Source organism: Pseudochaenichthys georgianus, chromosome 11 (genome assembly GCF_902827115.2).
Source record: "Pseudochaenichthys georgianus chromosome 11, fPseGeo1.2, whole genome shotgun sequence".
Lineage (NCBI taxonomy): Eukaryota > Metazoa > Chordata > Actinopteri > Perciformes > Channichthyidae > Pseudochaenichthys > Pseudochaenichthys georgianus.
Window position 1 is genome coordinate 9,575,733 of NC_047513.1, and position 14,519 is coordinate 9,590,251.

Consider the following 14,519-nt stretch of genomic DNA (forward strand, 5'->3'; position numbering starts at 1 on the left):
CTTGCAGGTGCTGGGACTGCGGAAGCGGAAACCGTCGTCGTGGAGTCTCCTGGAAGATTCCTGAAGATCTGCTCAGGGTTAGTCCTTTCATTTTTTCTGCAAATACGCACATTTAATTAACGAAATAACACGCGGCGAGTGCGTGTTTTTTTTAACTCATATTAGCGCTGGTTTCTCGAAATACAACCCTTCATTTGTTGGCTAATGTCTGGTATGTAGGTTGATTCCAGCTGGCTTGACAACAGCAGGGTTAACCATTAGCCATATTGACGGCTGCTGGCCGTCTTCAGTCGCTCTCCGAGGTCCTGAAAACACGGACCGTGGATCCTCAGAGACACGTTACTACTAAGCATTTCGACTTAGAGTTAACATGACTCAGATTGATCATCAATGTGCACTTCAAATCAGGTTTCAGCGTATTTTCCTCACCTAGCCACAGGAGGCTGGCAGCTAACTAGCTTGTAGCTTAGCCAAATAGCTAACCTTGATGAGAATCAGTGTTTGTCGCAGTGATAATGACAAACTGTCACGAGCTGTCATATAGAGCAGGTGTAAGCACACCTATAGTGCAGCTTTGCAGTCACACATTCATTATCGCATGCTGGCTTTTGTCACTCAGTGCCAACCCGTGCCTCAGCTCTTTTTATGTTGACTGGTTCCTCCCTGCAGCTGTAGGATCTGGTTTCTGGAATCCTGAGACAAGTCAATGCAGTCAGGGGAAGAGAGAGCAGCAGGATGAACGCTCACTGAGCCAGCACTCAAAACGTTTAAAAATACATCTTGGACAGCACAGACTTTACAAAGGTATTGGAGTTTTATTTGTTCGAGATTATGTTTAAACATGTATATAATTGGGGATCATTCTTCTTTGTAAGCATGCACTATTGTTTACAAGTTTTCTCTGAAACAGATTGCGGTGGTTTGATTCCCCACCAACCCTACACACACCATGACGTCCTCTATGCTCCGCCGACAGTTGAAGAACCTGGTCCAGAACTACTCTGAGGCTGAGGTCAAGGTAAATCAACTCTATTTGAAAGGGGTAAAATACTCAATTTGGCCTTAGCCAGGAAATACAATACTTTCCTATTGTATTCTGAACTCTAGTTTAGGAAGCATTTATACAAAAGGATGTTTTAATAATAATAATATTAATAATACATTGGATTTTTATAGCGCTTTTCCTAGTGCTCAAAGATGCTTAATTTTTGAAGGTTTTTTGCTTTTAATATATCACTAGGCAGTAAAAGTGGCATGACATATATCTGATAATGGACACTTTAAATATGTATACTATTAGCACAAGATGCCATGTTTTAATATCACAAAACAGAAACAACTGTTCAACATCTTGAATAGTTGCCCCCACCAGCCGATCAGTTGATTTGACATTTGAAGGAAACATAGATGTGGATGTTTATGGCAAAAATGCTTATCCGATGAAACATGATCTGGAAAGAACTTGCCAGAACAGACTCCTTATCATTTTTGTTGGCATGATGAAATTTGATTTTGGCAAGGATGACTTGCTACATTTTTAATTGGGGTCACTGTTTGTAACTGTGAGCCCTTTGTCACAAGCTGGCATCTGACCTTTGGAATGCAGCCACCTTGGGTTCCCTTAACACTGACATGTCTTGCTTAACTTCCTCTGCAGGTGAGAGAGGCGACTTCTAATGACCCATGGGGCCCATCCAGCACTCAGATGGCAGACCTCTCTGATCTGACCTACAATGTGGTAGCCTGCAACGAGATCATGACGATGCTCTGGAGGCGTCTGAAAGACGACAAGAACTGGAGACACATCCACAAGGTATCAATACACACAAACATGGATTATGTAACAAGACTGTGGTAAAAGTGCCATTCAAACAGTCATTATGGATGTTATGTCAGCTATAAGGGGGCCCTATCAGGCTTTTTGGGAGGTTTTCCTTTTCCTTCTCTCCAACACACTCCCCCCCCCCCCCCCCCCCCTGCCTGAAACGCCTCAATTGTAGTCATTTGTAGACTTCCGTAACATAGTGAAATCGATACATAACACTCATAGCACCACTATTGTACACTGAACAAAAATATAAACGCAACACTTTTGTTTTTGCTCCCATTTTTCATGAGATGAACTCAAAGATCTAAAACATTTTCTATATACACAAAATAACCATTTCTCTCAAATATTGTTCACAAATCTGAAAAAATCTGTGACAGTGAGCACTTCTCCTTTGCCGAGATAATCCATCCCACCTCACAGGTGTGGCATATCAAGATGCTGATTAGACAGCATGATTATTGCACAGGTGTGCCTTAGGCTGGCCACAATAAAAGGCCACTCTGAAACGTGCATTTTTGCTTTATTGGGGGAGTCTAGGGGGGTCCGAAAACCAGGCAGTATCTGGTGTGAGGGGTAGGGGTAGGGTTAGGGTAATGTTGTGAATCGAGTGGCCTGTGTTCGTCGTCCATTACATACGCCTGCCCATACCATAACCCCACCACCACCATGGGCCACTCGATTCACAACATTACCCTAACCCTAGCCTCCAGGAATGCTTCTTTCACAACTTCGCCGTCTTTGAAAGACTTCATGTGTTTCGCAAGAACGTGACTGACACGATAAGATGCTATGGCAGCAGCCTTGCTCTTGTTGTTGGGCCTGGTGGAAATGGACTGCTGTGCATTTAGCTGTCCTTTCAGGCCCCTCCCCTTTTGGGAGCAGAGGGCAGAATTAGGAGGGAATTCCGTCTCGTAGCGTTTGTGCACTGTTTTGAAATGCCGCTCCTAAATTACCCTTCTTCGATAAAGCCACGCTCGCATTGCAGATGAGACAGATGGACTTTGAATTGGAATAGATACAAAAATAATCATCCTCCCACTCGGAGTGAAAATTATATATGTTGGGCTTTTTTGCTTCTGCCATAATTGCGGTCTTGTGTGTATGCGGACTGTCACTCCTGTTGACACGGACAACGTCAGTGAAATAGTGCACTGCCCACTGCCCACCAGCCACACATGGGGTCACGCCGGCCAATCACAAAGCTTTGATGCGTTCAAGTGCATTATTCTGGCACAGGAAGATTATGTTATAGGACATTAACGATAAAACAGAATATTGTTGTTCTATTTTTAGACACATCTCGCGATCGACTGGGAATCTCCCCGGTCGATCGCGATCGACTGGTTGGGCACCCCTGCCCAGGGGCGGACTGGGAGAAAAAAGTGGCCCGGGATTAATTGACAGACAGGCCCACTTAATGCGCGGCATGTATCGGCCGGCCGGCGACGAAAGTATATTACTTAAAGGTCACATGTCATGGCCATTTCCTCTGATCATAATTCCATTGTTGAGGTCTACTAGAATAGATTTATACCGTGCAATTTTCCAAACTCACATTGGTTTCGCATATGCATCTCTGTAAAGTATGTGTATTCAGCAGTATTCACTCTCTCCACTAAACGGCTCGTTGCAGCTCTTGCCCCCCCCCCCCTCCCTGTGAGCCCAGTGTGCTCCGATTGGTTGGGACCAGTCGGGACGTTGTGAATCGCGCTGAGCTCCGTGGAGGTGTGATTTCCTTGTTTAGCGATACGTAGCGAAACACAGCCAAACTCACCCTGAGCACACACAAAGTCACAGCCGAAGTAAAAACAATAAGTGTGGCTTGATATTGAGTAAGAAAAAGGTTGATAAACGCTGTGAGAATGGGTCTGCAGAGAGAATTTCGCCGCGATCCCAACTGTCTGTTATCAGCCTGCAGCCAGGGAGGAGAAATCAGCTGAGCTGCCTGCACTGAGTGTGTGTGTGAGGAAGTCCGTGGATTGGTCAATTTGGACCAATCAGCGGGGGCTTAACGTAACGGCTCCGCGGACGTAACGTAACGGCTCCACGGATTGGTCCATTTCGTTACAGGGACGACATGACATCATGATTTACCCGGAAGAATCAAATGGACAGTGACGTATCTCCAACGAGGCGTTTTGGGGAGGTATTTTCTGTTTTAGAGTTTTACTCCCTACATGGTGTACTTTGAGGATTTTGACTCTGCACACCATTTACATGCATATCACATTACCTGAGCCCTTGAGTTGCCTAGAGCAAAAATAGTTACAGCATATATTTAGTGATTTTAATGTTAACAGATCATTGATGGAATAACATTTGGACCCAATTTGCCTGACTTGACACATGGAATAAAACATGGGCGTAGGAAGCATCCTCAATGTGGGTGAGACAATTTAACAGAGGGTGTGGGCAGGTGGTGGACTTCACCTCCTCTAGGGGGGGTCCGGGGGCATGCTCCCCCGGGAAGATTTATTTTTTAAATGTTGAAGTTAAATGCATCAATCTGGTAAACTTTAAGAGCAAAATTAGGGACTAAATCTATGGATACATCTCTTAACACCCATATGAACATATTTACTTTTTCTTTCAACATTTATTTGAACAGCAAGTGGAGGCAAAAGTGACTTCACCCAAAACAATAAACCTGCTAGCTAACTAGCATAAACTCAGTAACAGAATGTGGGCAACACGTTCTTCTCCACAGCCGCGCAACCTCTGAGTCAGACGTCACTTCCCCCTTTTCTATCCTACGGGTACAGCCACTCCCCCTGAACCCCGTTTCCCTGCCAACCCCCCCCTCCCCTATCTAAGCCCCTCCCTCTGAACCCAGGGCTTGCCACAATACTGTAGACTGTATACACAAACTATACAAAAATGCCTTTACGTTTTGGAGCTTGTTTATCCATCTGTAAGCAACTGCCAGCTAGGTCTCTCAGTCACTCACTCCTGATCGTTCATTGGGAGCTGAAACTATCTGATAGCCTATCAAAACGGCCCAGCCCAGTGGGGTGTGGGCCACACCCCTCCAGGGAGTGGCCGGAACACTTACAAATGTGGGCCGGTAGGATTTAGGTAAGGAAAGAAAAACTAAAAAGGGAGTGGCCGGAACACTTACAAATGTGGGCCAGTAGGATTTAGGCAAAACAATATATATATATTTTTGGCCCACGCACAGCACCGGCCCACCGGGAAAACTCCCGGTATTCCCAATGGCCAGTCCGCCCCTGCCCTAGAGTGATCGTTACATGCTCAGGGATAACCAAAGGTTTATAAGATTAAAAACATTGAATTGTTCACTACCAAAGCAGTATTTCACAGTTTTTTATTCAATTGAAATGTACTGGCATTTAGTTGAAGCACTCTCTCTTCCTTCACATGCCATTAATTATTGATCTGCTTTTTAGTAAAGACGTCAACTGCACCGCATATCTGCTATTAAGTTACGGGTATCACCAGGGTAACATGGCAGTCCATGGTGACTTTGCCAGTTATGTGCCTTTTTTGTTGGCACATCAGTTACACTATCGTCCGCTAAAAGCATTGTGTGTTTTGAAGCTTTTGCAAAGTGTTTATCCTGATGTTTTTATTTAGCCCATTCAATTCAAACAAAAAAATAAGATAAACGATAGAGATTGTCTTTTTCTGTTTCAGTTATATGTATTTCTTTCTCATACATTTCTCATGCCTATTTCTATACAAGTCCCTGACACTGTTGGAGTACCTGTTAAAGACCGGGGACGATCGCGTGCTTCTGCAAATGAAAGACAACATCTACATCGTCAAAGCTCTCACAGAGTATCGCTTTATAGAAAAGGATGGCAAAGATCAGGTAATACTTTTGATAACCATTTAAAAGAATAACGTAATAACGAATGTATATGTATAAAAATTACTAGGAATATATTTTACATTACTTTACATTATCCTATATGTTTTCAACAAACCTAGAGAAATCCATAGTTTTAATCAAATTTACCGTCTGTTTCATTCGGTCTACTGGAACTGAGGCGTATCCCCTTTACACATGCCATTTTACAATTCACTTTCTAGATCTTGGTCATTTTAAACTATTTATTTATCATGGATGAATGATTTTACTCACTAAACATTCAGATCTTGAATTATCAGAGAAAGAATCTGAGGCCAATTAAAATCTTCTGAACGATTGACCATAATAAAGGAATCCTATTTTGCTGACTATAATATTGGCAATGTTGGTAAGGTTGTGTATTATTAAAACTAAAATACCCATATCATTATTTTCCTTTTAACCTCTAGGCTAATTTCACAATTATATAAAACCAGATTCAGTCTTAGATTGGTTGTAAATGTAAGAATGCCTTGATTTAATAACTTTCCACAGTGACAATGCTTGACATTTTCAAGCTTACGCAATGTGTACAATTTGGAAGTTGTTTTTTAAGCATCATTAGGATTTTGATGAAAGCTCAGAAACAACATTTCAATCCAATGTAAACATCTCTTTCTCAGGGAGGTAATGTGAGAGAGAAGGCCAAAGTCGTCCTTGTTCTTATGGAGGACGATGATAAACTGAAGGAGGAGAGAGACTTTGCCATCATGACCAGGGAGAAGACGTCAAAGGGTGCTGGTGGTGAGCCCTTTTGTCTTGAGTATCTCTGCTTTACTGTTTTACTATCATAATCTTTACTATCATGTTTGTGTATGTAACACAAATTGTATTCAACCTTTTCTCCATCCCTTGCAACCAGCCTCATCAGTGGCCATAGTCAAGGATCCCAACTACAAGCCATGCTACGTTGCCGGGACTTCTGGCTTCCATCTTTAGACAACATACCCTCTGTGGCTGACTTGACTGCTTCCTTTGCTGCTCGCAAAGAGGAGCGTATTAAACAGGAAGCTGAGAAGAAAGACATGGAAAGGAGGGTAAGCGTTAAGCTAGTAGAATACTCTGGTACAGCAAGTACACACACTTAAATACTGCACCAGTGCAATATAATGCGGTCAGGTTATAACAATACTACAAAGCAGAGGTGTGGACTTGAGTCACATGACTTGGACTCGAGTCAGACTCGAGTCACCAATTTGATGACTTTGGACTCGACTTGACAACATCACAAAACACTTGCGACTCGACTTGGACTTGAACACCAATGACTCTGGACTTGACTTGGACTTGAGCCTTCTGACTTGTCTTGATAATTTAATTCAGAGGTCTCCAACGGGAGTCTGCTTTTCTAGCTGTATCTCGCGATCGGCGTGATCGCGAGATACAGCTAGAAAAGCAGACTCCCGTCGGCGAGAGCAGAATCTCCAGCAGCTCCTACTCTTGCTGAGAATCCTTGCAGGCAGGGGCGGGTCTTTATTTAGCTGGGCCACCATGCGGCCAATCATATGCGAGGACACACTAGGATCATACCATTATGTGAAGAAGGGTGGGGGGCAGACGCTCCAAAGACAGCAGGTGTAGTGGTACAGGCCAGCTACACAGAGCGACGGGGAGCCGGATTTAAATGCAAGCGCGTCGGAAAAAGTCAAGAAATCTGGCATCTGGCTGCATTTCAATGATATTGGAGAAAGCAAAGCTGAGTGCAGGATTTGTAAAATGAAAATAATCTTCAGAGCAGGGTTTTTTCTTTTGGTTCAGATCTTGTACTTGAGTAAAGTACCAGAGTGTAGGAATACTCGGTTACAATAAAAGTTCTGCATTCAAAATGTTACAAGTAAAAGTAGAAAAGTATTAGCATCAAAATATAGTTACTGTAAAGTACCACTGCAGAGGGATCTAGATTCAGGTGTTCTTTTTCCCCATAGAGCCCGCCTCGCTGCACATTATCCCTGGCATAAAGATAGATTGTGGGTCCCTCACAACATGTTGTATACAGTGGAATAAACATTCTGGTCACCTTAACATCAGGGATCTTATACATTAAACTCCTTCTGAATCAAACCTTCACGGTAGCCTTACCTTACTGATCCCTCTTAACATAGAAGAAAACACGTTACTTTACCAGCAGAGATAACATTGATTATTCAATTATTAATGTGACTAATAAAGAGCAGTTTGATTAATTAAGTATTGTTCTGTTGATCGATGTCATTACATTTGTTGAAAAGCACATAAGGACTTGTTTAAGACTCGTTCTGTCAAAGTTTAGGACTTGGACTTGACTTGAACTTCCCATCCTGACTTAAGACTTGACTTGGACTTGGGCGCAAAGACTTGAGACTTGACTCGGACTTGAGCGCAAGACTTGAGACTTGACTCGGACTTGCAAAACAATGACTTGGTCCCACCTCTGCTACAAAGCATATCCTAAAACATTGTATGTACATCCCTTTGACAAGGTCTCAACATTATATAACACAGTTTTTTTTTTAAGGCAAGAATCAGTTGATACAATGGAGCATTTGAAATCAGAATAAAGCGTGTTTTACAAACATATACCCATTGCAGTTAATTATACTCTTCTTAAAAAAACAAGTTCAATATTTCTGTCAATCTGGACTTATTTAGACATACCACTGATGAAGCCATTTGTAATAGTTTAACTTTGACTTCTCTTATCTTCCATTGTTATATCCCAGGCCAAGATGAGTGAAGATGAGCTGAAATGGGAGAGGATGCCGGCAAAGGCACTGATGCTCAAGGAGCTACTTGGGGAGGAGAGAAATCAGTGGAGAAAGAGGAGGAGAAGGAAGAAGAGGTAGAACCAGACCCATGGGGATCCTCCAACGAACCTAAAAGGCCACAGACCCATGGGGGGCAAAAACTGATGAAGATCAGTTTTCAGCACCAAAAACCAATGAAGATTCATTTTGATGTGCCAAAGAATGGAAACGATCCTTTTGTAGCCCCAAAAGATGAACCAGATCCATTTAATGCGTTGAATGATGACCCGTTCAACGCACCAAAAGATAGTTCAGACCCTTTCAATGCCAAACAAGGATAAGGGAGATCCATTTACTGCTCCAAAAGATACCCCAAAAGTAGATCCCTTCAACCAGTGCAAAGGTTGATCCATTCAATGCTCCGAAAGAGGATCCATTCAATGCCTCTGAAAGATGACCATTCAATGCTCCAAAAGATGATCAATTTAACGCTCCAAAGATGTTCCATTCAATGCTCCGAAAGATGATCCATTCAATGCTCCGAAAGATGATCCATTCAATGCTCTGAAAGATGATCCCATTCAATGCTCTGAAAGATGATCCATTCAATGCTCTGAAAGATGATCCATTCAATGCTCGAAAGAGGATCCATTCAATGCTCCGAAAGATGATCCATTCAATGCTCCGAAAGAGTGATCCATTCAATGCTCCGAAAGAGGATCCATTCAATGCTCCGAAAGAGGATCCATTCAATGCTCTGAAAGATGATCCATTCAATGCTCCAAAAGATGATCCATTTAACGCTCCAAAAGATGATCCATTCAATGCTCCGAACGATGATCCATTCAATGCTCCAAAGGATGATCCTTTCACTGCACCTGCATCAACACCCCCGAAAGAAGACCCATTTTCTACACCAGCATCATCTAAAGGTGACCCATTTACTGCCTCCACAACATCACCTAAAGAAGATCCTTTCTCTGCACCATCCAGACCAACAAAAGCGGATCCATTTGCTTCTCCAACAACACCACCCAAAGAGGTCCCTTTCTCTGCCCTGTCCAAGCCTACAAAAGCGGATCCTTTTGCTTCTCCAACAACACCACCCAAAGAGGATCCTTTCTCTGCACCATCCGAACCAACCAAAGAGGACCCTTTCGGTGCAGCAACGACACCCCCTAAAGAGGACTCATTCAGAGTGCCATCCACTCCACCAAAAGATGATGCCTCAGATCCCTTCAATGACCCTCCATTGAGCTCGCCCAAAGAGAGTGCAGATGCGTGGGGAGCCCCTGCTACCTCCCCACCCTCCAGCAAGGCAGATCCATGGGGGGCGCCATCTGCTCCAAAGGAAACAAAAGGCGGAGATCCCTGGGATGACGGAACAAGCGCCTCCTCACCAATTGAGAATTCCTATGCATTTGGAGATGCATCCAAACTGGACGATGACCCTTGGGGAGCCCCAGGTGAGAACAGCAAATATGTATTTCAAAGATTACCCATAGATGCAACTTGTAAAATAACTAAAATTGCTTTCCAAGTTAACATGATGACATTTGGGCCATTTCCAATGGGATGAAAAAGCCAATTGACTAAAATGCTTGGCTTTTTCCTCTATTTCTTTGTTCAGCTGCAGCTACAATAAGCACAGATGATGCGTGGGGATCACCCGCTCCCCCATGGACTCCTCCGCATCTAGTGACCCCTTTGGAGACGGAGCTTCTAAAAAAAGCGATCCTTGGGGTGCACCGAGCAACGCATCTAACGGGACAGGTACAACACTATTTACACTCTGAGTCTGCAGAATATTTATTCCTATGATCCTTCCATTATTCATGAGACTAAAACCTCATTGGTTTCTTTGTACTCAGCAATTAAAACCCTCCCCTCTGATTAAATCAACGTAATATTTCTGCTGCGTATTCTACTAAAATGTATGTTTGATTTCAATCGAGCAAATTGTGCTTGACTGAGAATGGTGATTCTAACAACTTAACTGTTTTACCTTCATGTATGAATACGTTTTCTTGTGTACACTAGGGATGTGCATCTCCATCACTGAGGCCGATGCGATGCGCATCTCGATACGTTGCCACGATACGATACATTAACGATACATTTGAAACACCAGGCGATGCAATACGATACGATTCACCCCTGTTGCGATACGGTTCGATATGATTTGATTCAACATTATGCGATTCGGTGCGATACGATGCGATTCAACACTATGCAAAAATAATGATACTTCAATATGGTACGACAGAGGAGTTTTGTTTTATTCCTTATATGCAGCAAATCATACATTAACAAAAAAGTGCTTTACATATTTGGTACTGCACATCCCATCATGCCGTTTATTTTGTTTCCTTTAAAAGCTCTCCAGAGTACAGTACCATGTTATAACACCTCACAGTTAAACAATGTAAGGATGCATTGCTCATGATTAACAATGTGCAAATAACAGCTACCATGGTGCCATGCCCATACAGCTGCCAGCCTGATGGGCTGAACACTCATTCATAGGCTGACTCACCAGTGAGCAGAAAGCAGTGGGTTCTATAACAATAAAGAATACAAATAACCTCTTTCACAAACAGGTATTTCATAACTGCTTACAGTGAGGAAGACATTTAATTATTATTGGCCTTCACAGGGCTGCTGTAAACTAAACACCACTCTCTCTGACAGAACACCTCACTGAGTGATTTAACTCATGTCTAACTTTCAGGTTTCTCTTTTCAGCCGCAGACCCCATGTCGCCTCTTTATGTGCGTCGCTAAGTTCCTCGTACTACTTGTGTACTTGAAAGCGGCTCGGCATCGTTAACAATTTGCGAGCGATTTTTCAAGTTGACCGTCTGTAGTATATACCATCAGGACGTTACTGATGGGGTGCGGCTGCGGTGGAGTGATACTGTGTGTATGCAAGCCCGCATCTAGGACGGATCTATCATCGGATGTATCATGGCTGGAGACCTGTTAAGTAATAAAGATACCTCATACAAAGGTCTACGGATACCTTATCACTCTCCATGACCTGCGGTCAGCTATATAGCATAAATGATTATTACACCGTCTTTCTTGAACAATCCGAAGTGTTGCCAAACGTTTGATTTGTAGGTATTTTTCGGTGCGCTGTGTTTCTCTTTCTCCTCAACTTCCGTGTGGGTTGATAACTGAGACTATCGGCCTCTGTAGTGGCGAAGCAAATATCAAAGATCGTCTCTGCTGATGAAAAGATGAGGGAATTTTATATGAATGAATCGGTTTTTTACCGATGCAAAGACGCTACACAATCGATGCATCGCGAGTTCAACCCGGTTCAACCCAAACTGTAGCCGATGTGCACTCTTTCAAACGGTGCACTCGCATCTTGAACGTTTATGCCGGTGCACCGATGCGAATCGGTGAATCTTAACATCTCTAGTGTACACCTTATGGTCATTTGCATGTGACTGTTGTCCTCCATTTCACCTTCCATCTCTCCATCTTTCAGCAGTTTGCTAACAACCTTAATCAATTTAACTTCTCTTTCCCGCTTTGCTCTGTCTTCCTCCCTGACCTGTCCCTAAAAGAAAACACCTTTTAGAGTAGAATTGGACCTTTATTGTATTGCAGGAAATCGAACAGTGCTGGAAGAGAACTCGTATAGAAAGACTGCTTCGTTTCTGGGCTCTGCGGGGGCGTCGCTAGTTGACTTGGACGATCTATTTTCTTCTAACCCTAAACCCAACCAGAGCCCCTTCGTCAACACGCTCGTCACCCAAACACAAGTCATCGGTAAGGACAGAAAAAATGCTTCAGAATGGGTGAAAATCAACATCTTTGACGAAGGCTTCATGTGGAATTATCTGTGGTGCGCTTGATTCTAATGGATGCATGGTCAACCCCAAAGACTGAAAAACCACTGAGATGATAAAAATCCATAATTCCTCTGTGATGTTTCAAATGTATTCCACTACTCTTCAGCTGCAGTTCAGAGAGGGAGACTGAGAGAGGGGTGGGGGACAGTATGAGTGACAAATACATATTTATCAATAGGTTTGTATGAAAATGTGTTTTGGACCAACCAACCCCCTACCCTGTGGTGTCACTGTATACTTTGTAATGTTGTGTGTGTGTGTGTGTGTGTGTGTGCATGTGTGACCTTTTGGAGTACCGTATAGAGACTAGTGTATTCAAACCAGCAGATATTTCTTAAAGTGTAACTTCTTCATATTTGTCTAATATTATAGTTTACTTTTCATTCAGCTAGTTTGACGCTGGGCTGTCAGTACGCTTGTTCATGTTTGTGATTGGTCAAATCTGGCTAACCCCGCCCATTTCATGTGAACGTGCACTCAGCCAGACAGAGAAACCCTGGCTTGAGTTACCGAGTTGATAACCGTCGTAGGACCGCTTAGCGAGATCGCGTTTGTTTTGGGTTAGTTAAGCCAGATAACTCAAACTATCAGGGTATTCATAGTACAGGCCTCAGGTGACAGGGTTAAAAGGTTTTGGATAATAGGAAACTGGTTGGTCTTTTTGCACTCTCTTTGAAAATGTGTGGTGCAAAAAAAAAAGAAGAAATTCTAACAACTTGTCTGCAGTGAACCCTAAGTTAAAACTAATGAAATAGCCTTTTTAGCTAGATAAAACTTTTTTTACCATTCTTTCCCACTCCACTATTAACCTCAAGTATCCCACATTTGAGTTAAACTGCATTAGTGCTCTATTAAAACAAGACATCAGATCCTTTGAAATTATTTATGCCTTCTCTCGTTAAGTTGGTCATAAATCAAACGTGTTGGTCCAGTGTGTTTACAGAGTGGTATGAGTGAGAATGGGAGACTTCTTTTTAATATCGCCAGCAATACGAGCAATGTAAACACAACACACAAGTCAACATATCATGTCAATCAGCCCTATATCTGAATGCAAATCAAACACAGTCCATTGGATTTGATCACAGTGAACCTTCAAAATCATTGCAGACAAATAATTCACAGTTGAGAAATGCTAACGACAATTCTTATGTCAAAGTCCTGTGAACACTGTCTTGATTTACAAACATTACATATCATTGCTGTGTAATTTAGACATTCATCACATGAAAAAAGACAATCAGGTTGTTATTCGTTAAAATCTCTACATTGGCTCAGTAAAAGAGCGTATTTTAATGTATTTTTCAGATAAGCCTCATAGGAATAACAGCATCATGTAGATCCATGCCCTTTAGGTAAAATTGCTCTGTATCAAAATAAAGTAAAGGAGAAGTTTCACATTGTACAAAATAAACCGGCTAAGCTAACCACTTGTTCCAGCTTTATGTTGAATGCACAAGAGGGATATCAGTCATCTCATCTAACTCATCGAAAAATATCAAACTAATCGTCCGATTGTCCAAGACTAAACCTTGTTTTGAGCAGTATCTGCCAATATAACTGTTTTTACTTTCATGATTTATTCTAACTTAAAAAAATTCTAACTAAAATATTCAGTATTTCATACTGAAGGTCCAACAAGTCCTCCAACTCATACGACCAAATAGGTCGATTGTTCAAGCGCTTATTACGAGCTATAATCATGTTTTAAAGTTTTCTACCTCTAGTGCTCCCGTTGACTGCAAACGCTCCGGTGGGTCGTATATAACCCTCTCTGGAAAATCCTAAATTGTAGGATAGTTTGGCCATTAAAATGCTTTTTGATTAGATTTCTAGTGAGAAGTGTGTATTGTACTTTTAGAATCCACGTCCAGTGGATGTGTAGGATCTAAAGTTTAATAGATATTACGAAGATTATTTGAGGTCTCGCCAGGAGAAGGTGTATACTACGTCTTTCCCCCTATTCATTTCTATTGACGGCAGCGTCCATGTAAAGTTAGCGTCAACCAAACTAACCATAATCCTCAGCTATCGTTGAAGCTCGGTGATTGGATGTTTTAGCCGCAATGCACGTTGGGATATGGTGTTTATGCGATGTGAAATCCGAAAACATTTTTAAAAAGAAAATACTTTATTCCGAGTGTGCTTGCTTTTCTCTTTGAAAGTCATCACATAACGGTATTGTAATACACGGTTCGGCTGCATTAAATATTACATATCTGCAGTAGT

General features: G+C 42.3%; 1 pseudogene; it reads left to right on the forward strand.

The window, feature by feature from the left end:
• Positions 1-16: 16 nt before the first annotated feature.
• On the forward strand, positions 17-12,617 carry LOC117455486 (epsin-1-like; annotated as a pseudogene).
• Positions 12,618-14,519: the final 1,902 nt, after the last annotated feature.